This window comes from Haemaphysalis longicornis, unplaced genomic scaffold (assembly GCF_048455015.1).
Source record: "Haemaphysalis longicornis isolate Haplotype H1 unplaced genomic scaffold, Haemaphysalis longicornis Haplotype H1 scaffold_47, whole genome shotgun sequence".
NCBI lineage: Eukaryota > Metazoa > Arthropoda > Arachnida > Ixodida > Ixodidae > Haemaphysalis > Haemaphysalis longicornis.
In genome coordinates this window covers 1788329-1812604 of record NW_027526379.1, presented here as the reverse complement: position 1 = coordinate 1812604, position 24276 = coordinate 1788329, and the positions used below count along the sequence as shown (strand labels likewise).

Sequence of the window (24276 nt, the reverse complement as noted above, 5' to 3'; positions counted from 1 at the left end):
AGACCATGGGAAGCACTATCCACCCGCAGAAGTACAATGTCGCATTTCATCGCGAAACGAACGCGTCCACAACACACAGGAGGCGATGCACACACACACACACAGCTTCGGTCGCTGCATTGGCTTAGCTGCAAGCTTCGTTCGGACAATCAGCGATGCTACGACGATACAGAGCTTCGTGAGGACGACGTGCTAACCACTTCACGTATTTAAAAACACAGGGGCAAAGAACTAGGTTCATCGGAAGCAAAAAATCTTTCCTCCATTATAGTGCCTGAAATATACTGGCTAGTGTGCCGAGGGCGGGCTCCAGGCGGGCGCCGGGAGCGATGTACGCGGCCGTCTGCCGCTTGGGGCGCTGCCATGCGGGAGTGTGCGCGTTCATCCGGCCCGAGCAGATCGCGCGGTTACCTCCGAGCTGCGTAGCAGACGGCAGCGGCAGAACTTTCCATTCCCGCTTGCGACGAAAGCGAGCGAAAGCGACGGGAATTCTGTCGCGCAACCAAAATTTGTCCCGACCATTCGACAAAAACGATCGTCGCGCGACAAAGCGACGGAATTCCTGCCGCTCTCACTCGCTTTCGTCGCAAGTGCGAACGGGCCTTTATGCGCAATCTCCGCCCCACATAAAACAAGCTCTTGCTTGTCGCCTGAGCATACGGTTGATATCTGACTACGTTACACTGTGCTTGCCAGTGTATTTAAACGATGTCACTAGGTTTGAAACGTACGCGCTCGGCGTGCAGCTTTGTAAACGCAAGCGGTTTCACATACGCACGCTATTTTGCTGCTAATAGAGTTTTAGTACAGCGTTTGTGGCCTTTGCATACGCTAAACGCTAAATTTCTGCGTCCCGCTACGTGACACCGCGATGGGAGTTTTAGTAGAGCGTCTCATCAGTTTTGCGTAGCGACACACTAATGCATACGGCGCCATCTGTCAAATGTTTTCCGAAATGTCTCGCCGGCTGATCTGCTAGCGGAGTGCCGGAGTGTTTGGACATTTTACGACTATCCAAACAAGTGCAAACAAACGCTTGACTATCCAAACAAGTGCAAATAAACGCTTTCCCGTCAGTGTTGAATGCAACACATGGGTGCAGCTTGTCAGAACACGGGTTCTCGCTGATCGAGTGCAGCGTTGGTTTGCTCTTCGCCTTCACGTTCATCGCCGCTGATAAAGCGATCCGATCCGGCGCGTTTTGTGCACGGGTTCTGTGTCGGTTGAAAATGTCTTTTTTCACATGCCGCCGGTAGTAGGAATTACAACTACCGCAAAATAACACCCGGCACCAGCGGGGCCACATCTGAGACCGCGCTTTTTGGATAAACAGTGCGCGGTGCACCAAAGGGAACGAGCGCACGATTCTCCCCACGCGGCTGCGAGTTCGCCGCCGATACCAACTGCAGCCCTGCAGCTACGTACACCGCGAAAGGGCAAGGCCAGGCCGCACACATGCGGCCAGGTCATTCGTTTGCTTTTCCAGCCTGTCTCCATGGTGTCTACAGAGATGAAAAAGCCCAAAGAGCTGGCCCGTAGCAGACGGCAGTCTGTGGGAGCGCAATAGCGGAAGTACGTCACCGCTGAGGAGCGGAGCATCATGGGAGGGGAGGCCAACAGCGAAGAAACAGTTGAAAGGAGGAGGAAATACGGCGCGACGATAATTCGCGGTTTTTGATTTACGATTTCTCAGCTAATACTCATCGCTTTAACAAAATTCTTGCAGGAGGAGATTGCTAATACATTGCTTTATTTGGTTACATGTACATCCATGCATCGGCGGAAGGCATTTCAGGACCCCTTTAACGCGCCGACGCAACGCAGGCGATGAGGCGCGCCGTAGCGGAGGGCTCCGGGTTAATTTTGACCACCTGGGGATCTTTAAAGGAGCCATGAAGAGAAAACAAAAGTTTGTTTTATTCGAAAGATTAGGTGTTTCATAGTACCCCAAACGCTTTCCCGGAAGCAAATGATGCTTTATTCACTGAGAAATAAGGCAATTTAAGCCAAAATTTTAAATCTCCCGCTAAAATTTAACATTCCGTGACGTGTACAATGGCGTCATAGCTCCGGTCCATGAAACAGATAATTAGTATGTCGACTCCATATAGCACCCACACGCGGGAGTCGATCGAGACGGCGGCCATTTTAAAAATACTAGTAAAACCTAGTGCACCCGCAGCCCTAGTCATGGAATCGCCTGATCCGGAGAACAAAACTCTCGCCGAGGAGCTCGGGCTTGCATTTAACAACCTCACACCACTAAAACGCTCAATGCTTCCAAGTGCACGAGCGGCAAGAGTTGTGGGATACGCGGTGGACGGGAAAGCGACCATTCCGCGATAGCCACAACAGACGAACGCCCAGCCGTCGGCACCGCTGCCTCGTCAGCCCCGTCGCGACGAACGAATATAGACTGGTACGTATGTGCCGTATTTTGATTACAGTTAATAATAGTTCAATTTCAGTAGCAGTATCACTTATGCCAGTCGGCCGGTGTCGTGTATGGAAAGCCGTTCGCGCGAGCTCTCTGCTTCGACCAGAAAGATACGAGCGTCAATGCGCGGTGTTCACGGCATTTGTTTCCCCAAGGTCAGAGCGATTTGACGAAGTCGGCGACGAGCGCCAGCATGTCCCAGGAGTGAGCTAACGTAAGGGTCCCTGCCGTAATCACTTCCTCGGAAATGAAGCGAGCACACTCGTACTTCCTTTAGCTCTCTTTCTCCTCCGTTTGCAAAGTTCACAAAACGTAGCCACTTGCTTCGCCTAGGTTCGTCGTTGGGCAGCACATGAAAGGAGATCTCCTCACCGGCGGGGATGTCGCACTCCCTCGACGATTTGCCAGTACTACATGGGCATTTCAAAACGCAGCAACGAAATTTCATTGTAAAGTACTCGAACAAACTGAAGTTTTCAGTGGTTGTAAACTGGAAACGAGCTCGTAACAACAGCAGCAAGCCAACACCATTCGAAACTTACGCGACGACTGGCACTATCTCGTCGCTTCTTGCTGTTCCTTACTCCCCTCGTTTCTATTTTTACCTTTGCTGGTTGGCGATATGACGGCCAACCTCCTGTGAAGGGATTACGATACGAAGCAAGGTCGCGGCTGTGCGTGCTGGAACGGTTCGTTGGCCCCGAAGAGCCTCGAACCCGAAAATTCGTCTGCGCGACGGCGAGATGTCGAGCTCGGCCGGCGCCTAGTTTCGTACGCATTGGCGCACACGCTTGCGTGTTCGTTCGGACCTTCAACCGTTTACTCCACCGTTCTTTGTCATAAAAAGAATGTGCAGTATGTTTCACGGGCATTTAGCTCGCTATGCAAACTTTAAGCCCTGCCTAACATGCGTTTGCTTTTGCCGGCCTCCGCCAATCGCAGAGCATTCCCAAGTGACATCACAGGTTCTGTTGCGGAAAATGAGCTGGTGGATCGCATGGTCATTTCCTTTTTTCCTAATTATGTAGCTTATTTGAGCGAAGTTTGCGTTATAAGTGGTGTCGTTATGGTTCTAACGAGGCAATCTTTCGAATGAACCAAACTTGTGTTTTCTCTTCATGGCTCCTTTAACATGCGCCGATTTCTCGTGCACACGGGCGTTTTTGCTTTTCGCCTCCATATTACGAAAACATGATTATTCAAATTTTGTTATAAGAGTGAGGGCAAATGTTGGCGCTGAGTAATTTTCTTTATGCTCGAAGCATGTACGTTTTTAAAATATTTGAAGCAAGCAGCAGACATTTTGAGAAGCAGTGCGACAACATCGCAGTCGTGGATGCAGACAAGCCGGCACGAATCCGCACTCGACGGGTGTGGTCACTGTTAATCATGGCGTCAATAGAAAGGTGTTTTTCGTTAGTTACCGTTGCTTGTGATTTTCGTTTGTACGCACTAGGCAAGCGAATTACGCTTTCTCAGCGGGATGACTTTGTAGTTCGTTAAGCGCATCTATACACCAGTGCGTTGAATTTACAACACAATAAACTCGCTGTACGTCAGGTCACGTACGATAAGGCCGCTTGCCGCTCCTTCGTATAACGGAGGGACGTGGTACTCTCAATAAATAACTGGCTGAGGAATCGGCGTACGCATGCGTTTGCTCGTGAAATTCAATTCAGTTTTTAGTTCGTCATATTGACCGAAAAGTAGAGAAATTGTGTAGGGAAACCGAGGCTAAAACAAGGCCTGTGAATAGGGCACATGGCAGTGACCTTGCGAGGAAATGTTCGCAATGCAGGTTTTAAAAGGATTGAGCGCCTGAAATTCCTCTTCCAGTTAATTCATAATCACTTTAAACTAAACTTCTCAGGTTTCTTCCAGGTCAACACACAAGAACACTCCAGACATCGCCATAGTATGTACACACCACCCCTGGCCCCACGTAACGACTGCTTTAAGTTCTGTTATTTCCAACGTGCTATTGAATATTGTACTATGTTGCCGGTGTATATAATTGGTTGTTCCTCGCTTACATCATTTGAACCAAATCTGAAACGGCTATTTCCTGAATAACAGTGACAAATGCGTTTCGTTGTGTGCATGCGTGTGTACTTTTTGTTGGTCGCAAGAGACTGCAGTAGTTGTTTTTCAAATCTTCAGCGTGGTGCAAAAGTGCCGCCTCAAAGGCGTCATGTACTGTTTTGCGCGTATGTATTACACTGCATGTGTGTTCCATTTCTTGTTATGTATAACTTCGAGCTGCTGCTCAGAATAATACCGAGAAATTATCTCAAGACCTGTACTCTACCATTTTTTTTCGCAAATAATTTTGTACTTCCACCCTGTAATGGCCCACCTCTGGGCTAACAGCATAAATAAATGAATGAAATGAAATGAAAAAACACACACAAAAGAGAAGGAACTGAAATTTTCAATGATACAATTATCAACAAACTGTATGCAGATACAAAATTGTATATGCTTACGGGGTACAAATAAATACAGTCAAATCTCGTTACTCCGAGCCCCATAATAACGAATTTATCACATTTATGAATATTTTAAGAATCCCCGCCAGATTGCCTATATATTTAATTGAAAAATATTTTATGAAATATTTTCATATTTTATAAATTTCAATATAACGCATATTTCAGAAACACGCACGTAATTTATTTTCCGCGTTAAAATCGGGGAGCATCAGTATTACGAATTCGGCCAAAAGTAACAGCGCGGAAACTCTCGCGTGAAACATGGTGCCATCTAGGGGCATGTTTGAAGTTATGTCTACGTGCATGTGGCTCAGAACCACTTTGTCTGTTGTTACGCCAAGTTAGGCAATAAAGATAAAAAAATGGTCTCGTAGTGTAGTAGCTCCGCTCCCGCTAAGCAAGGGAACATCCTAAACCCGGGTTCGAATCCCGCAACCACTTTTTTTTTTCATTTTCAAGTGTTCGTCATATTTGAATATTAACATTTGTTATGACGCATACAATGTATTTATGACACCTTTATGCATTATAAATGGGATTTCGGGTATTTTCGTTGCCTTGTAGTCAGTTTCAGGTACGGCTTCTTGTACGTTTTTGCGGGTTTGCCCCTTTTTGGTCGGTTTCGGCTATTTCTGTTGAACATTTTTTCTACGCCTAGGTTTTCAACCATTGCAGGACCGTCTTGGCTGTTATTTATTTCAGTTCGGTTGGTTTTGTAATGTTTAGGCACGTTTATGCTGTGATGTAACCCCCATAAGCAAGCTATGCTGACGGGTGTGTCTATTGACTAGGAAACGCATTAACGCCAACCGGGCGCCGTCGAATAGCCTCGGCCGCAGCCCCCCTGGTGGTAGATAGCCCGAAACACTGACATTGCGAAACCCCAATGCTACACATATCGGACAAATTAAAGTAAAAAGTGCTCTCGTTATCCATGTGACATCAATATTGCTCCCCTTTTCCCAAAATGTTTACGTTTCGTGACAAAATTTCCGTTTCTTTCATTTCTGTCTCCTATTTTTTACCCGTCGCTCAGCATGAAATGATATCCTCTCTGGGCCAATCCCCCTGTGTCAGCACGCGCCTCGTTTTGCGGCACCAACCATGTATGCCTGTTAACTGCTCTCGTCCTTTATATTTTACCCGTGCAAAAAAAAATGCTTTGTTTCCTATTGTTTGAACCGATGACCGCAATATAATTCCTTTCAAATCCTACTGTGTAACTGCGTAGTAGTTTTATCGGTTCAATTGCACAAGTTCATTTTGTAGTTTTATGAAGTGGGCGCATTAGTCCCACAAAGCTACCCCGTTCCTCGGCCAATCCCACCCGTGGGTATGTGCCAGAACGCAATAACTCGCTGACGTCATCATCGCTGTCATCACGCGCCCTCGCGTTCCGCCGCCATACAGGCATCTGCGCTGCTCGTCTCTCCCGATTTTTCACTAGCGTATACAGGCGGCCCTTCGAGGTGAGACTTGAACGGTTTTCCGGGGGCTATCAGTCACTTTGCTTCCGCTCAGCGCTGTTCGCCCGACTCACGCCTTCCCTTGCCTTACAGGTTTTGCCAACGTCAGCATGGCAGGAACGAAGCCGGTCACCGTAGAGGTCGAACACTGGTCAGTTCCTTCCCGTTCTCTTGACGTTCACTCGCAAAAGCGGCAAAAAACGGCATCGGGTCTTCGTTGTTGGTGCTGTTGAAGCGTATTAGTACCGGGTATAAATGCTTAGCGAAGCGTAGAAAACCGGCTAGGGGCTGGCAGTACAGTAGACGTACACCATTAACTCGGGGTGTCGCACACTGTTGGGCGTGTCAGTCATGTTGGGCGTGGCGTTCGCTTTCTTGGTCTTAAAAGCCAAAGCGAGTTTAGTCGTCAGTGCTTGGTTGCCCCTCGTGTCTGCGTTACTAGCAGCCGGAAACCCGAGCAAAGCCCTGCTTACCTGCGCAGCCAAGCGGTACACGGGCCACTTCTAATTAGCTCGGCTTATGGCTGCTGGCGTCATGGTGATGATGACCTGTCATACGCAATTAAGGGCATGTACGCGACATTGAGCGTGTACGGACAAGCGGGCATGAACAAAGCACAAACAATGCCAAAGCACAAACAAAGCGCAACCAATGCTAAAAGCATTGGTTGCGCTTCTCAGGGCACTTCAGGTGCGGCAATTCGGCTTGCACTGTAGGCGGACTCGGCAATCCTGCAGCTTATCGACGCTTTATCACATTGTCGACACAGCGTTGCCACGAACTTCTTTAGATGGGCCATGAAGACAAAATAAAACTTCGTTCAGTGTGAAATAACTAGACTGTGTTAACTCACTCAGCTTTATTCAATTCACGGAAAGCGTTGTTTTAACCGAAAAAAAAATACAAGAAGTATCGAAAAACTACAAAATGTCGTGCCGTAGTGACGTAATGTGGGCAGGAAAGACGTTTTATGAACCAAGACGAATTTATCAGTGTGTTAAAGGAGCCATGAAGACAAAATACGAGTTGGGTTTATTAGAAAGACTGCTTACTGCCGATAACAATGATACCATTTTCATCATAATCTTCGAACAAATAACGGAGATATTAAAGAAAACGTGTGAAGCAGTCGCGACCCCCTAGCCAATTCCCGCAACTTTTCTATGACGTCACAGAACCTTGTTTGTGCGATTGGCGGCCGCCTAACTGACCTGTCGCGACGACACATGACTGGACGTCTGTAATGGGGCCTCTAGTTCCATTTGACCGCATCACTTGAATGCTAACGCGCAGTTAACGCACTGAAAATTGTTTTATTGTTGGCCCGTATGACGTCATTCTTGCTCATAACACGTCACTGTGGCGCAAAATTTGAAAGTTTTAGATACTTCTTGCTTTTTTTGTTGTTAAAAAAAACATCTTTTGTGGCTATAATGAAGCTGAGTGAGATACTGAATCCTAGTTCTTTCAAATTAACTGAAGTTGTATTCTCTCTTTATGGCTTCTTTAACTGCGTAGTAACATTCAACTGTTACGAACAAACGAAACTAGAGGCCCCACTGAAATCTCCCACGCTTGTTCTTTGGCTGTGACTTAGGTCGGCGTCCACCAGTCGCAGCAACAATATTTTGTGACGTCATAGAAAAATCGCTTGAAGGTAGCCGGGGAGTGGGCACTGTTGAATATGGTTTCTTTACTATCCCGATGATTTGTTGGCAGTTTGAGTAAAAATTGGTATTGATATTATCGGGACAGAGCAGCAATTTTAATGAATTTGGGGATTCATAGATAATTGGAGATTAATGGGAGAGGCCTTTTCCCCTCAGTGGGTGTAGATAGGCTGGTGGTGGTGATGATGATGATTATGATGATGATGATGAGCTTCCATTTTGTCTTCATGGCCCCGGCCCTTTAATGCCCAGGCTCGCTCTCTGACTACGCAAGCTATGACGTCGCTCAGTTCTCGTACCCCAGAATTGACCAGCGAGTGTAAGTGATTGTGAATACTTGCGCAAAAGAAGATAGAAATGTGCCCGTAGTTATTAAGACACTGCTTCGGGTAAATTGATGTTGTAACCTCCTCCTGTCACTTCTGGTCCCGAGAAGTAGCCGATATTAAAGGCGCCGTCAACGTTCCCGCACCATAAATCAGGCTGTGGTTGAGTCTCTGCGACCGGCGTTCGTCTTCTGCAACCTGGGTCCTAGTATTCGGAACGTAGTGGTTGCCAACGCTTTCTGTGAAGGTGGGCTTCCTTTCTCCTTTGAAGCCACGAACAGAGAGGTAAGAATGTAAGCACAGCACGAGTGAAAATGAGGCAACAGAAAAAAAGTATGTAGAAACCCGAATTGTCAGATAGTGGGTGCAGTGGATGAACGATGCGAGGGAGACTGGGCCACGGCTGTTTGAAACGGGGTTGATTCATTGACACATGCATACAGGGATCCTTCTTGAGTTGGAGGTCTTTGGGAGAGGCTTTCGCGCTGCAGTGGACGCAAACAGGATGATGATGATGATGTTGATGACGAATTAATTTTTCTGGGGGCTCACTCCGGACCATGCACCGCTACGTGCAATTACAGAAGACTGAAAAGCGATTCCGAAAGTATGAACCAGAACACACAAATAGCGTCATTTTTTGTCATGTAGGTCAAATTGACGCGTGTATTAATTACAGTACCGAGGTTGCCAAATCCGGCTTTCAAACAATAGTGCGCCATTATTTCGCCTATACGAAAAATACTTTTCAAGTATACGTGTTGTGGTTCATATTTTACTGGTCGCATTTAACTTGTCCATCACTGTACGTTTGCCTTGGAAGCCGTCGTATCTACCACTTAAAGGGGCCTAATATTATAAAAACATTTTTTAAACGTGTAGCATGCTGTCATTGAATACATATGGAGCGTATCGTATCATGTGCACGTACGAATAAAGAGATGGATGGGCAGGATTCGTGGGGAAGTACAGAAAATTTATGGGGTTTAACGCGCCGAAGCTACACCTAAGGTTTCGAAGCGTGCCGTTGAGCAGGGAGCCTTCGGATTAATTTTGACCGCCCGGGGGTCTTTAACATGCGCCGAAATCTCGAACACAGCGGCGTTCCTCGCTAGTCGCCTACATCTCAAAAGCAGCCACCGCGGCCGGGATCAGACGCGCGTCCATGGGCTCAGCCACATGATGCTTGAAAGAGGGAGCCACATACAACGTTTATAGAACCAAGCAACCCCGTTTCCGACACAGGAGAGTTTTAGCTGACCGTTTTAAATGCAGAGCATTTCAGTAACTCACGATGTCACCCGCGTTGACGTCCGTAGTCGTAGTCCGCACCCCTCCCCCTACACTATATAAAAAAAAAAATACTATCCGGCGCCTAGTTTCGATCCCTCGACCCTGCGGGCGGAACGCAATGTACATGGTGCTCTACCCACTGCGCCATAACGCCGACACAGAAAGGGAGGCTACGAACGCGCCTTATATCCTTGACTCATTCAAACTACGCCAAGAAGCTGCTGATACAACGCATTCACTACCACCAACTCCCCAAACACTAAACGTTAACGCAAAACACCCACCCCCTATGCGACGCATTTACTCGAGTCCCCCTCGCGGGGAGATGGGCCCAATTTTTTCACGGTCCGCTCCGCTCCGATAGCAAGCGGGAGCGCCATTGCGCATGCATGGCGCGCTTGGCCGCGAACGGCATTGCTCCGGTTGCGCTGACCATGCCGCCGATACGGGAGCGGACCGTCGAAAACGGTCAGCTAAAACTCTTGCGGCGATATGACTAGCAGATTGGACGCGCGCGGGAGCGGCGGACGCGGCGGGTCATCCGGCAGCCAAACCGGTTCTTGGAATGGAAACGCGTCCCCGCACGCATCTCCGCCTGGAGATGCGTGCGGGGACCGGTTTTGCTGAAAACAGCCGGGCATGTGCGCTTCAGTTCTCCCGCGGAATTAAGGGCATGTACGCGAAATTGAGCGTGTGCTTACGAGCAGGCATGAACCAAACACAAACAATGAAATGCGTGTCTGGTCTCGTTGGTTGCGCTATCTGATAGACTCGTCGAAAACAGCGGGGAGAGCACACTTAAAGTGCGACAATTCGGCTTCCAGTGTAGGTGGAAGTCACGCCAGGCCATATGGCATATTGTTTGCGTTGTTTCTTTTCCTAATGTATGCATTTGTGCTTGCTTTATTAATAGTAGCGCGCTGTCCTGTCATATTTGTTCATCTGCTTTCGTCATTCGTTTCGCGCTTTTTTTAAAAGCGGAAAAACAGGGGGTGGGGGACGGCTTCTTTTCGCGCATGTCACCAAAGAGGCTAGGGTTTCCGGAAGGATGGTGCTTTACCGTACAGTCGGTAAAACGCTTGTCTATAACAGCGATTTCAACTTCAACCAGCTACATCCGAAAACTGCCGAAACATACTCGTTCCAATCATGTCGGAGGCAAAAGCGAAGGGCTAAGACTACAGAATTCCGCAGTAGTTTTATTGAAATACCGCTACGGCGGGGCAGGACAGGGCTGAAAGTACGAAAGCTGTGTTATAGACAAGCCTTTTACCGCCTGTACATCTGGCACCGCAAGCGAAACACTGATATGCCCTAAATCACCTCTTATTGGGAAGCCCGAAGCATCAAGCACCGCACCTGGGGACCGAATACACCGGCGTTGTCGAGATAAATAGCGCAAAATAGCACAAGGAAGGCAATCTGTTGCTAGGATCCAATTCTGGCCAGACGGTACTGCGTGTCGGGTGGCGCCCGCCGCCCACAAAAAGCTGTGGATTTTTTGCACCCTGCATTACTCAATATACACCAGTAGCGCAACTTAACATAAACCCTAAGTATCAAAAACCGGTTCGCGGTTGGCCCGCGGTTGACAGATGACACGTGTCGGCGGAAGTTTGAAGGAAGTATTACGTTCTTGCAACTGCTGCCGTAAGTCCTACAACAAAACCCATGAAAACATAAGTAAACATTGCCTAATTTCATGTTTTCCTATTTGAAAAGCAACTTTTGTTAAGTTGTGTTAAGTAAACGTTAAGTAAAGTTCAGTTTTTGTCCTCAAGGTGTCGCGCGCAAAACTGCCCCTCGGCTTCACCGAAGCAGGGGTGCTTCCACCGCCCGGGTTCTTGAGGCAGCTACGCCCTGAGGTGCTTGTTGCTCTTTGAGTTTTATACTTCTCGAAGAGAATGTTGCGGTATATTGCCGCCAACCATGTATGGGTTTGTTTATTTATTGTTTGTTTTTACTGCCGGGCCACTCCCGGCTGTGTTATCTGCGTTCCAAACGAAGCGCGTCTTACATTCTTTACTTTTATGCCGCACGGGCTATCACATTCAGATAAGCAGACTGTCGCCCTAACGTCACTAGCCCAGAATAATCTTCTGCGATCTACAATGTTCTGGACGTGAATCGACGTTTCCAGAAACACTTGCGCCGAAAGATAAAAGCCTGCAGAGCAGACGCCGCGGCATTCATTCGACGACACTCGTCTGTGCTAGTCACTTTGTTGACCGCTGCTTCGCCGCCTCTGTATTCTTTTGAGTTGTTAGGGGAGCACAAGTTCGCTCCAATAAACTTGTTTCTCCTTCAAGACAACTACGAAGTCCTTGGCTTCGTGACAATATTTTTGTGGTATATGTTATTGCTGGGTATTTGTTACCAACAAACAGAACACTGTTTTGTTTGTTGGTGTGAAATAAAATTCAGGAGTTACCACTGTTACGAATCGGCCAGCGCCGCTGTACTCTCCCGCATCACTCCTCGGCTGTGCGGCGAAGCCCCTGCGTGCTCCTTCGAAAACAGGCGCAACCATGTCGGTGGCAAGTTGCGACAAGCCGCGTCAGACGCTTCGCTCTCAGCCCATCAAAACTTCGGCGGCTGGCGGCGTGGCTCGTCTCCACGCTCTTCAAGGACACAGAGGCCACGTCGATCGCAATGGAGTCCTCCTCTCTCCCCCCCGCACGGGGCACCTTGAGTAATCTTGGTGACGGTACTGGCGATACCGCGGACCCCGAGCCCCCCAACATAAGCTGTGCCCTACCGTGGTGATGTGTTTTTAAGGGGAAGGGTAGAAACCTCTAACGGTGGCCGTCGGAGCCTTGGTCAAGCTCCGGCCGATGGGCTCCCTGCCTGTCTACCAGGCAGGGAGCTCCGGGACCTCTTTGACTACCAGGGTAAGGTCAAAGGAGAAAGTACCCCCGTCTCCCTGCTTTTATACTATGATATATGGCTTCCAAATTTTCCAAATCCAAAGATCGGCCCCCTAAAAGGGGCCGCACCGAAGTATCCTTTCCTCCGTTGCCAACGACGAGTTTCCCAAAGCCGGACAACTATGCTAGGTTTTTGGTAATCGAATCTGTTGATGCGTCGAACCCCCTTGCCACAAAGTCTGTCTTCCTGATCTCCAAATTTCTTGAGGGCATTGTTGGTCAGTCCTACAAAGCCAAAAAACTCAGAACAGGAGAAGTTCTTGTAGAAGTGAATAACAAGCAACAAGCTACAAATCTCTTGACTCAAACTCGCATCGCAGATCTCGACATCAGGGTCACACCCCACCGCAGCCTTAATAGCTCCCAGGGTGTGATCTCTGAGTCAGATCTAATGAATGAAACTGACACCGATCTGTTGGAAGGCCTTAAGGACCAAGGTGTGACAGCAGTGAGGCGTATCATGATTCGTAGAGATAACAAGGAAATCCTAACAAAACATGTAATATTGACATTTGACCATTCCACAGTTCCTGAATCAGTAAATGCAGGTTTCATTCATTGCCCCGTCAGGCCATACATCCCCAACCCCCGCCGGTGTTTTAAATGCCAGCGGTTTGGGCATGGCACTACCGCCTGCCGTGGTCGACTAAGATGCGCCAAGTGCGCACAACACGATCATCCATCAGACAACAGCCCATCGCAAACCCTCATGTGTGCTAACTGCCAGGGGCCCCACGGGGCCTACTCTAGAACATGCGAGAAATTCAAACAGGAGAAGGAGATCATCAAGGTGAAAGTCACTGAGAACCTTACCTTCCCAGAGGCGCGAAAGAGGTTCGCCTCTTTCCCCCTGGGGAGGTACGCCGACGCAGCTCGCCGGGGGGCGGAGCGGCGTCTAGTTTCCACAGGGACCCAGTTCAGCGAGTCTGACCTGGTCCCTCCCCCGCCCCCTCCCCCCCCCCCCCCTGGGTTGCCTCTGGCAGCCCAACGCGCCATCACGCCGCTTGCTGAGGCAGCAGCGGTTGTGGTGGCAACCTCTTCCGTCGGGACCGGTGCCGCTCCCGTCCCTGCCTCCCCGTCCTCCAGTGCGTTGGAGGGTACCGAGGTGATGGACACCACGGGCCCCGCACCGGTTCCCATCGCCACCGCACCGTCCGTGCCACCTCTGGCGCCCCGGACGCCCTCGGCGGTGGCGGCTCAAACGAAGGGCTCCCGAGGGGGGGCCAAGTCCGGGGGGCCCGGTCCGTCGGGCACCCCTCGGACATCCGACGACGACATGGATGTCGGGCCGTTCCTGCTTGCAACGCAGCGCAAGGAACGCGTCCCGACGCCAAAGCCTCCCGACAAGCCAAAAAAGGCGAGTCACAGCCCCGAAAGACGACACATAAACAAACACACACACTCCAGTAGCTCTCACACTAAATAATGGGAAGAGAAAACATAATTCAATGGAACTGTAGAGGCCTTCTTAAAAATCTTGACGATGTATACGAACTACTGCATGCTAATCAGCCAAGTGTAATGTGTGTTCAGGAAACACATTTGAATTCCAAGCACACAAATTTCTTGAATAGTTACATGGTCTTCAGAAAGGACAGGGATGGCTGCACACACTCTTCTGGCGGTGTGGCCATAATTGCCCGGAAATCCTTAGCCTGCCACCCTGTCCCTCTGAACACTATCCTTGAGGCTGTAGCAATACGCTTGATAATATTTAATAGGTTGATAACGGTATGCTCCATATACATTCCTCCTGATGTTTCACTTTTAAGCTCTGACTTCGAGGCGCTGGTTGGCCAGCTGCCCGAACCATACATCCTGACAGGCGACCTTAATGCTCACAACACTCTTTGGGGCTCTTCTCGCACGGATGCCCGAGGTCGCCTTATAGAGAAATTCCTTACATCTTCAGGAGCATGCCTTTTCAACAATAAACAGCCTACATACCATAGCATAGGACACAACACATACTCATGTCTTGACTTGGCGATTGGCTCCGCAGTTCTCTTTCCTCTCCTCGAGTGGGCTGTGGGCACTTACCCATACGGTAGTGACCACTTCCCCACCTCACTCACATACATAGGTAAAGGCCCATGCAGTCCATCTTCCCATAATAGGTTCAATGAAGCACGAGCTAACTGGAATACATTTACAGAGACATCCAAACTACACCACACATCCATAGGACACCTACACGTCGAAGAAGCTACCCAACTCCTCACGGCGCAGATCCTCGACGCCGCGGAAAGTCTATTCCCCACGTCTCTGGTGCCCCGCGCAACCAGAGGAGGCCGTGGTGGAATGAGGACTGTAGGCGGGCGCGAGAGGCCCAGAACAAGGCGTGGGGTATCCTGCGCCGGTACCCCACGTCGGGAAACCTTTTATTGTTCAAAAGGGCTAAGGCGATGGGAAAACGTGTGCGCCGTGAGGCAAAACGAGAGAGTTGGCGCTCATTCGTAACATCCATAAACTCTTACACTGACTCTCGCAAAGTCTGGACACGAATACGCAAACTAAAAGGACAACAGACACACAGCCTGCCCCTGGTTAGTACAACAGGGGACAAACTGGAAGACCAGGCTAACACACTCGCACAACACTTCCAACACGTGTCCAGTTCAGCACACTACACTAGCAGTTTCATTAAACACAAACAATTGGCTGAAAAGAAGTCTTTACTTGATAATGATAAGTCAACCTCCTCTTATAACTCGGAGTTTTCACTTCACGAGCTGAGGACCGCTTTGAGCACTTGTAAACCCTCAGCTCCAGGCCCAGACAACATCACATATACAATGATACAGCACCTACACTCAGGCACTCTTCTAACACTCCTCCACCTATATAACAAGATTTGGCTTTCGGGGCACATTCCTCGCACTTGAAGGGAGGCCATAGTAGTGGCTTTCCTAAAAGAAGGGAAGGACTCTTCCTCTCCTTCCAGTTACCGGCCCATTGCTTTGACAAGCTGCCTGTGCAAGCTCCTCGAGAAGATGATAAACCGTAGGCTCGTGTACTTTCTTGAGTACAATGGTCTTCTCGAGAGCTGCCAGGCAGGCTTCCGGGCGGGGCGATGCACAAATGATCAACTGGTTTCTCTAGAGGCCTACATAAAGGATGCATTCATTCATAAGCAATACTGTATGACAGTATTTTTTGACATCGAAAAGGCATATGATACAGCATGGCGCTACGGCATTCTTAGAGACCTAAAAGCTTTTGGTATCTCGGGTAACATGCTGAACACTCTTTGTAGTTACATGTCTTCACGAACATTTCGTGTCAGGGTCGGTTCGGCACTTTCAAATGTTCACGTGCAGGAGAATGGCGTGCCTCAAGGTGGCGTATTGAGCTGCACCTTGTTTATAGCTAAGATGAACTCTCTCCGAAAGGCACTGCCGCCAACCATATCCTGCTTGATGTATGTAGATGACGTTCAAATATCTTTCAAATCATGTAACATATCTATTTGTGAACGTCAGGTCCAGCTTGGGGTAAATAAACTTTCTCGCTGGGCAGATGAAAATGGATTTAAACTTAATCCTTCTAAAAGTACCTGCGTTGTATTCTCAAAAAGGCGGGGCATCCTGCCCGATCCCGACGTAAAACTCTTTGGTGACTCGATTCCAGTAAAAAGAGAACACAAGTTTTTGGGTGTGGTGTTTGACGAGAAACTCTCATTCATACCCCACATAAAACAACTTAAACAAAAATGCCTAAAAACAATGAATATTCTAAAAGTCTTGTCTCACCAATCGTACGGTGCAGACAAACAACTCCTGCTTAGACTTTATGCCGCGTTGGTAGGGTCACGGTTGGACTACGGAAGCGTTGTGTATGGTTCAGCCACAAAAACAGCACTTAAAATGCTCGACCCAGTGCTTCACTTAGGGCTTCGCCTGTATTGTGGGGCGTTCCGTACCAGTCCTGTCCACAGTCTTTATGCAGAGTGCGACAAATGGTGCTTAGCGTACCAGCGAACTTATGTTGACCTCCTATATGCCTCCAAAATCTCATCAATGAATAACCATCCCTTTAAACCGGTTTTTAATGATACGTCCACAACTAAACTCTTTTTAAACCGCCCATCCATTGCTGTTCCTTTCTCGCAGAGAGTGAGGGACGAGGTGACTATTCATGACGTCTCCCTCTTAGACACATTCAAATCATCTCACACTGATCTTGTAGCACCATGGCATCTTCGTCCTGTGGCATGTGACTTGTCTTTCGTACAATACAATAAGACCAGGACACCAAGAAGTGGGATTTTGCAGCATTTCATGCATCTGCAGAATAAATACAGGGCTGCAGAGTTTTTCAGCGATGCATCTAAAACGTCCACTGCGGTGTCTTGTGCTGCGCATGGGCCCAATTTTGAAGCATGTAGAACAATAAATGTTAATACAAGTATTTTTACGGCAGAGGCATATGGCATATTTCTGGTTGTAAGTCACATAGTTGAACATCATATTCCTACATCCGTCATTTATACAGATTCGTTGAGCGTCGTCCGTGCATTATCATCCGGAAAGTCATCAAAAAACCATGTCATTAATCTTGTCTTCAAAACGATTATGGTAGCTTATTCTTCAAACCTTGGGGTGACTGTGTGTTGGGTGCCAGGCCACTCTGGCATTGGCGGTAATGAAGTGGCGGATGAAATGGCCGCCAATGCTGCACTCCGAAACACAGTCGACATGGCAACACTACCTTACACAGACCTCAAGCCACACATTAGACAACAACTCCGTAAAACTTGTCAAGCAGACTGGAGCGAACATACAGACAACAAACTACACGTAATAAAACCACACTTGGGACAATACACTACTGACTCACACAACAGGCACATTGAAGTTACCTTAGCTAGGTTACGGATAGGCCATACGTATGTAACGCACTCGCACCTGCTCACGGGATCTCCAAGACCCCTGTGTAGCAGGTGTGGGGAGGGCCTATCCGTAGTCCACATACTCATACAATGCAAGGCACTTGACACAACACTACACAAACACTTCAGAGAACTGTACAGACAACACATTCCCCTACACCCATCGCTGTTTCTAGGTGACGATGCCATGGTTTCTGTAACACGCGCTTTTAAATATTTGTCAGATGTTAAGTTTTTAAACCTCATTTCCTATCATGCGTAATCACATCTGGCCCTATACACCAGCCATCACCATTATCTTTATTGATCTTACTATGTACAGTTTACACATTTTATACCTACCTTTTGTGGTAATCACTTGTTTTCATTAAATAACTTCTCTGGCGCTCTTTGCCCTCGTCGGCCTTGCGCCATTAAACACCAACCATCATCATCATCATCATCCTCCTCTCTCCCCTCTCTCGGACTCAACGTGCCCGAGGCTATGAACGGCTTACGAACTCTGGAAAGAGCATTGCGTGTGTCTGTGACGTTTGTGCGTGTTCCCACTTGTTTGCGTTTGACCGTTATCGCTTTTGGGTATAAATAGAGCTGCCCAAGCGTTGTAAACCATTCCTGTTAGAGCAGCGAATCGATGTTGTCGCTCTGCTCGAGTCCTGTATTGTAACCTCGCCCGTCGGGGCATTGTTCTTTGGCTTCGGCTCACCTCTCGCTATGAAGTAAACAGTTACGTTAGCCTACGGCATCTGGACTTCCTCACGGCTGCAACAGCGGCTGGCCGCTCGCATCATACACGCTACCACTCGTATGTCGGAGGCCACGGAGCTCGGATCGGGTGCCCCCGCCCGGTCGCAACACCACCCAGCACTCGCAAAAACAGAAACCATCGAGAATATAAGACAGGTTTCCAATTAAGCACGGGGATTTTCTTCGAATAAAATAAGAAATGTCTGTTGGAGCATGTGTACCTTCGCTCTTGCGAGTGTAGACCAGGGCGGCCACATTTAGACCTCATGCTTATACGTCCCGTCATTTCTAAATGCATTTTGAGTAGCGTAGTTACAAACAGGCGCAATTTTCAGGATGAGTAGAGTTTCAGGGAGCTAATAGAGGTTTCACTAGGTTTGCCGACGTTAAAACCGTCCTCTCTTTGTCGCCGTTCCAACCGCTGACGTGTCTGCTTTCTTCCGGCTCCTGGGGGCGGCTGTTACGCCGTTAAGACAAGTTGTATTTCGCTTCTCTTCTGTCTTCGTAAGGCGGACTCCGCGTGTAGTCCGCACTGAAGCTTCGCTGGTCATGCACCTTTAGAGAGGGGAATGGCTCATGCATAAATTTTGTTTTCTCGCCCAGTTCTGGATGAGGGCACGCCCCTCGGTTTGAGGAGCTGAAGCGGCAGATCCTCGCCCAGGTACCCTCGGCTAATGTGACCAGCACCGTGGGACGCAAAAGTGAGTTTCGGGAGCTTAAAACGAAATGCAAACGCATCTACAGTAAGATTGAAATTCAAGAAAAAAAATGATCGCGTAGCTGTTTCATTTTCTGGGAGCAGCGTCAGATGACAGCATTACTGCCGATCCGGCCATGTATCGCCTCCTCTCACGTCTGTACCTCCCAGTCCCCACCCGTCTCCCCTTAGCAAAGCTCATTCACCTCCCTTCTGTTTATCTGTTCCTCCACTGTTACCTCCCAAGACTCAACCATGCCTTTCTCATCCCCTGTGATCCTCCTCCTCCAACTCTTCCCCCTTTCTCATTCCTCCCTGATTCTCCTCCCCACATCGCCTTCTCCTCTTCCCATGTCACTTCTCCAATCTCCTTTCTTGTGGTCCATATACTTTGTCCATCTCTCGCTCTCACCTCTGCTCCTTACACAAAATGCTTCTCATATTTTTCCCCTTACTTTCACCTTCCTTGTCCTTTTCCTTCGTTCCCCCTTAACACCGTGTATTTTCTTTTCTTCCTCCTTCATAATATTGCCTTTACCCACCTCCATTTTTTGACTCCCCATCTCTCCCCTTTTTTATATACTCTCATGCCTTCAATTTCCCTGCCCACTGCCCCGCCATCTCTTCCGTCCTAGCCATTTTTCCTTTCGATCATTCTTCCTACACCACTTCTGCTTCTTTAACCCAGTCCTCGATTCCAACCTCTCACGCCGCACTTCCTCTTCCTCAGGTACCACTCCTGTCGTCAATCCCACTGTCCCTCCTACCTTCCTCCCCCGGTAGACACCTATTCCTTTCTATCCGTCATCTAATCCAATCACCATGGACAACTCTCATTACCCGTTCTCCCTCCTCCCCTTCCACATTTTTCTTCTTCAGTCGCAGTCCACCTTCCCCACCTGTTCGACACCGTGCCGAAACCTCCCTTCCCGGTGCTTCACAGCTACACACTTTTCCAAGACTATTTTTTTCGTGGCTCTCCCCTATTCCCCTCACTTTATTTATCTAACTTGTCTTCCTGGCCTTCCCCTTTCTACACTGTCCCCTACAACAAACACTTAACCACCATACCGCAGTGGGTCAGTAGCCCACTAATGTGCTGGCTAACCAGTGACATTTCTAGCCGATCCAAGAAGTGTGCGCACAGGGCCTACAGGCCGACAGAAACTCGCCAAGAGTTTCGCGGTGTGGTAGCCCAAGAAAGATCGTGTCGGCATGAACTTGTGTGCATTGAACGCAATGTTGAGTCCATGTTTATTGCACGCCATGTATAATTTGTTTACTTAATTTATTTTCTCATTTTAAGCGAAGCAGAAACGCAGAAAACGGCTGGTAGCGTCCATATGACCTTCAAGCAAGCGCCTTCGGAGGTCAAGGTCAAACAAGCGCACGTGCGGTTTACCGCGCCGACGGAAGCGCCACCGACAGTGCTTCGGCTACGGATCGAACTAATTCACGGCGGTGATGGCTCCGCAGGGAAAGCGTCTAATCACCGTTTCGTACCAAGGGGAGGATTGTGAAGAGGGATGTAGCGGGAAAGAGTAACGGGCGCGCGCCATCAGAAAATGATACAAAGCATTTGCTGCAGCAACGTTTACGGCACAGTGGCACTGTGCCTAACAGCGTCTGTGGTTTGCCTTGGTTCGCATTTGTGCACGCGTTTATCGCGTTCTCTATCCCGAAAGGCTTTCGCTCGACAAACTTTGCTTCACCGCGTTGAACCATGGTGAAATTTATGGCTACGATTGCAAGCATGTATCTAGTCCGAGACGCAAAACTCTTTCTCAGAGACGACCGCAGTGCGCGCTCGAGAGAAATAAAATGTAATTGCATCATTCGCCTAAGTTCTACGTCAGCTTTATGTCCAGTAAACAAAAAGCTTCACTGGGCGTCACCTTCACATAGAGGAATGGCTGCGGATTTTTTTTTTTAAGTTTCTTCTAATGTTTCATTTTAGTTTTTCTGTTCTGCACAGAAACCATACTTAGCGCATGCGCTTAGTAATACCTGCTTTTTGTCACCTGTTAGGTACAAGTGAAACATTGTTGCAGATATACGCCTAGCCCTATTCCGGTATTTATGCAAAAAGTGAGAACATCCCCGTGCCGATTTTTCGGCGCCCCTTAAAGTCCCCAGGTGGTCAAACTTATTTCGGAGCTCTGAGGCATCTTGTAGCCGAGGTATAGCTTTGGCACGTAAAACCCCATAATTCAATTTAAAAAAAAGACATTTAGATATGGGCGATAATTTTTTGATATAGGCTATAATTTTCGTTGATGTAGAAAAATCGGGATAGAGCCAGCGGTAACTTTTGTATAGTTTTCAGGTACACCAAAATTCTGGGGAGAGCTCTCAAACTCGCACATAAAGAAAAACTGCAATTGACCAAAACAGCGCGTCAGTCCATGCGTGCGACGTGAAATTTTCACGGAACTTTTCAGCAATTTAAGGACGTGCCACTAGGAGAGTTTACTTTCGGGCTAGTAATTGGCTTGCGAATCACTTATAAAATTCACAAAAAGAATAATCGGCCATGTGGTAGAGTGTTCAACCCGCTCGAATTTCACCAATGTAGAGAGCACATTTAATTTCAAGGGTACATCAAAAGCAGTCGCGCCAAGGATTCCCCCAATTTCTATGGAGAGGAGTCATGTAATGCTATACTCGGTGACAACTTATGGAACGGCACCGGAAGTTGCCGCGGTGCCTTATCACCGTAGCCGAATGTTTCTCCGCACGGCGCAAGTAGGGCGTTACTGGGAATATTTTGAACATGGCGTGAGCCGTTCCCGTGATTTTTTGGACTTAATATGCTTATAAACGACTCCAGTGACGACAAACAAACTGCGTGAGACCAGGCAGACGATATCACGCATTCATAGCAAACCCCTTTCAAAACGCGCGCGCACTGACGTCACGGGTCCGGCGCTTTGGCGGAGTGATACACTACATGAGGTGGTGCCGTTCTTGAGTTGTAACCGAGTATAGTGGAACCTGAGCACATTATCTGTTGAAGTTTAGCCACAGATTTATAAAGGAGAGCCAGCCGATTTTTTGTTCAGCTCTCTATGCGAGATGAAAGGGCATCACTTAAAACACCTTGAACCTAAATTGTTTTCTGGATAGGGCACTAGAAGGTGTGAAAGCGGAATTTCAGATTAACTAGAATTAAGAAGAAATAGCATTCGTCTTGGCAGGCTGCCACGACGAATGCTAGCAACCTTGTGAGTGATTTGCGCGGCAACAAACTTTTAACAGTAAGTCAGGTGAAAAGAAGTAGTATTTTAAAAAAAATTCACGCATCTCCACGAAGGGAATCATGACGAGTGGGCGAAGCACTGGGGATCGTTATATATAGCGTAAATCACCCGTGGCATTGCCCACTTGCGCATGTAAACGAGTGACAACGCGTGTGTACAGATTACACAATTCCAATCCAATCAAATTCGATACAAATCAATGTAATCAGACCCAATCCATTTCAATTCATTCCAATTCAATCCAATCCACATCCAATCCAATCCAATGCCCCTCGCGCATGCTAGTACACTGTAGCAACACTGCGTACACGAACGCCAAGCCCCGGACAAAGCGAGGTCCTAAGGTGCTTCTCCTCTAAAATCAGTCCCCAGGTAAAACGATCTGTAAGTGCAGCCTTTCCGATTCATTTATGCGGGTTTTGAATCACGCGGGTTTTGAATCACGCATTTATATGGAGCCACCTTTGAGACTTCAGGAAGTTTGGCCCCAAATTCAAATTATTTTCGCAAATGTACTTAGGAATTCCTTGCGATTATCTAGCTAGAGGATGTGCACTTCGAAAAATACGGTTGTCTATCCGGTTGGGCAAACTGGTTTCAAATAGTTTAGGTGATTCCGGAGTATTTGGCAAGTGAGTTTTCGAGCGAGCGATGAATATATAATCTACGATCACCAAATGCCCAGCAATTTATGTTTATTACTCTTGTTTCTTGGCGATTGCAGCGTCCTTCGAGGTCAAGATCAACGGGGTCCTGGTGTACTCCAAGCTGGCCAAGGGGGATTTTCCGGACTTTAAGCAGGTGAGTTGATAGGGTTAGGTTACTTTCTGCGTTAGCTCGGGGTCTGCGCTCTTTGGCAGCGGTAGCCCTGCTTCCTCTGACTTGTGGTTTCGCCTCTGGATGACCTGTGGGCCTAGTTGTGGGTAGAGGAGCATGGGCGTCCGCCAAACGTTTTCAGAAACGGCCTGGTGGGGTAGGGTCTGAGATTTGATGTCGTTCATCAGCCAAAAGCTCGAAAATGGTCCAGGTTGTGTTTTTCTGTTGCAAAGGACACCGTTTGTAAGCACGAGGCATAAAACGAAGAGTCTGATGGTCAAACTAAAAAGAGTTCTGAAATTCCAAGGGTAGGACAGCTGCCCCCGTTGCCGCCTCCTACCCACCCGGACGCACATCCCCAAGACTCGAGGGCATGCAATTATGGTAGGGGAGACTCACATGAAAAGGCTGATTTTATGTTAGAACAACAGTGTCCAGGCGGGGTCTAGGTCTTTTCGATACACGGTGTTCCGGTACGGTCTTTTCGGTGCACGGACCTTTGGGGACACGGATGTTTCGGTGCACGAGCGTTTCGGTGCAAACACTAATTCAGGCGAGCTCTTTAGGCTGCGTGCGTTTTTGACGTGGAGGTGGCAAGCACGCAATTCGTAAATTATATTACAGATGTTCCCGCTCGTTATATTGCGTTATTTTACGCCAAAGGATTATGCGGCCTTTCCAAAAGGTCTACTAATGCCTGGCATCTTTTCCGAGTGCCCTCGCAGCAAGACCGTGCAATGCCCTGCATTCGCAGGAAAATGCAGATTTGGCAGAAGTGACCAGTTTAACTGCTGATAATAGAGTAGATGGGAATAATTTGTGCAACAGAATGTCTAAAAACATAAAACATGACAAATTCAAAACATATATAAAATTGCAAAAATGAACTGACGAAATAAAATATAACCATTTTAAATATATCCACAAACCGAAGACAAATGTAAACAGCCGCAAAAAGAACACGGGAAGCACGAATAAAAAATAGCGACATTGGGCAAACAGTATAACACCCTGCATTTCCACAAAAGGGCATAAGTGGCGGAATTAACTCAATTAATCGTTATAACTGGATGTAATTGGTCAAACATAGTTGAAAAAAATAAGGGAATCAGAAAAATTAAAATTTTCCAACAAAAAGCTAATGCAATAAAAATAATAGGCGTTTAGCTGCTCCAAAAAACCAACGCTAACCGAGCAAAATAAAATTGGAGAAGCTTGCACTAGGTCGCACCAGGCTTGAACTATGGCGAAGCT

At 48.0% G+C, this 24276-nt stretch overlaps 1 long non-coding RNA gene across 1 annotated transcript in view; it reads left to right on the top strand.

Annotated features, from left to right (window-relative positions):
- LOC144137699 (uncharacterized) overlaps positions 1-23007 on the top strand; it is a 31067-nt gene extending 8060 nt beyond the window's left edge. The window contains exons 2-4 of the long non-coding RNA XR_013315708.1: positions 6489-6546; positions 18853-18950; positions 22931-23007. This is a non-coding gene — a long non-coding RNA (uncharacterized LOC144137699). The remainder of the gene's footprint in view (positions 1-6488; positions 6547-18852; positions 18951-22930) is intronic.
- The last annotated feature ends 1269 nt before the right edge of the window (positions 23008-24276 follow it).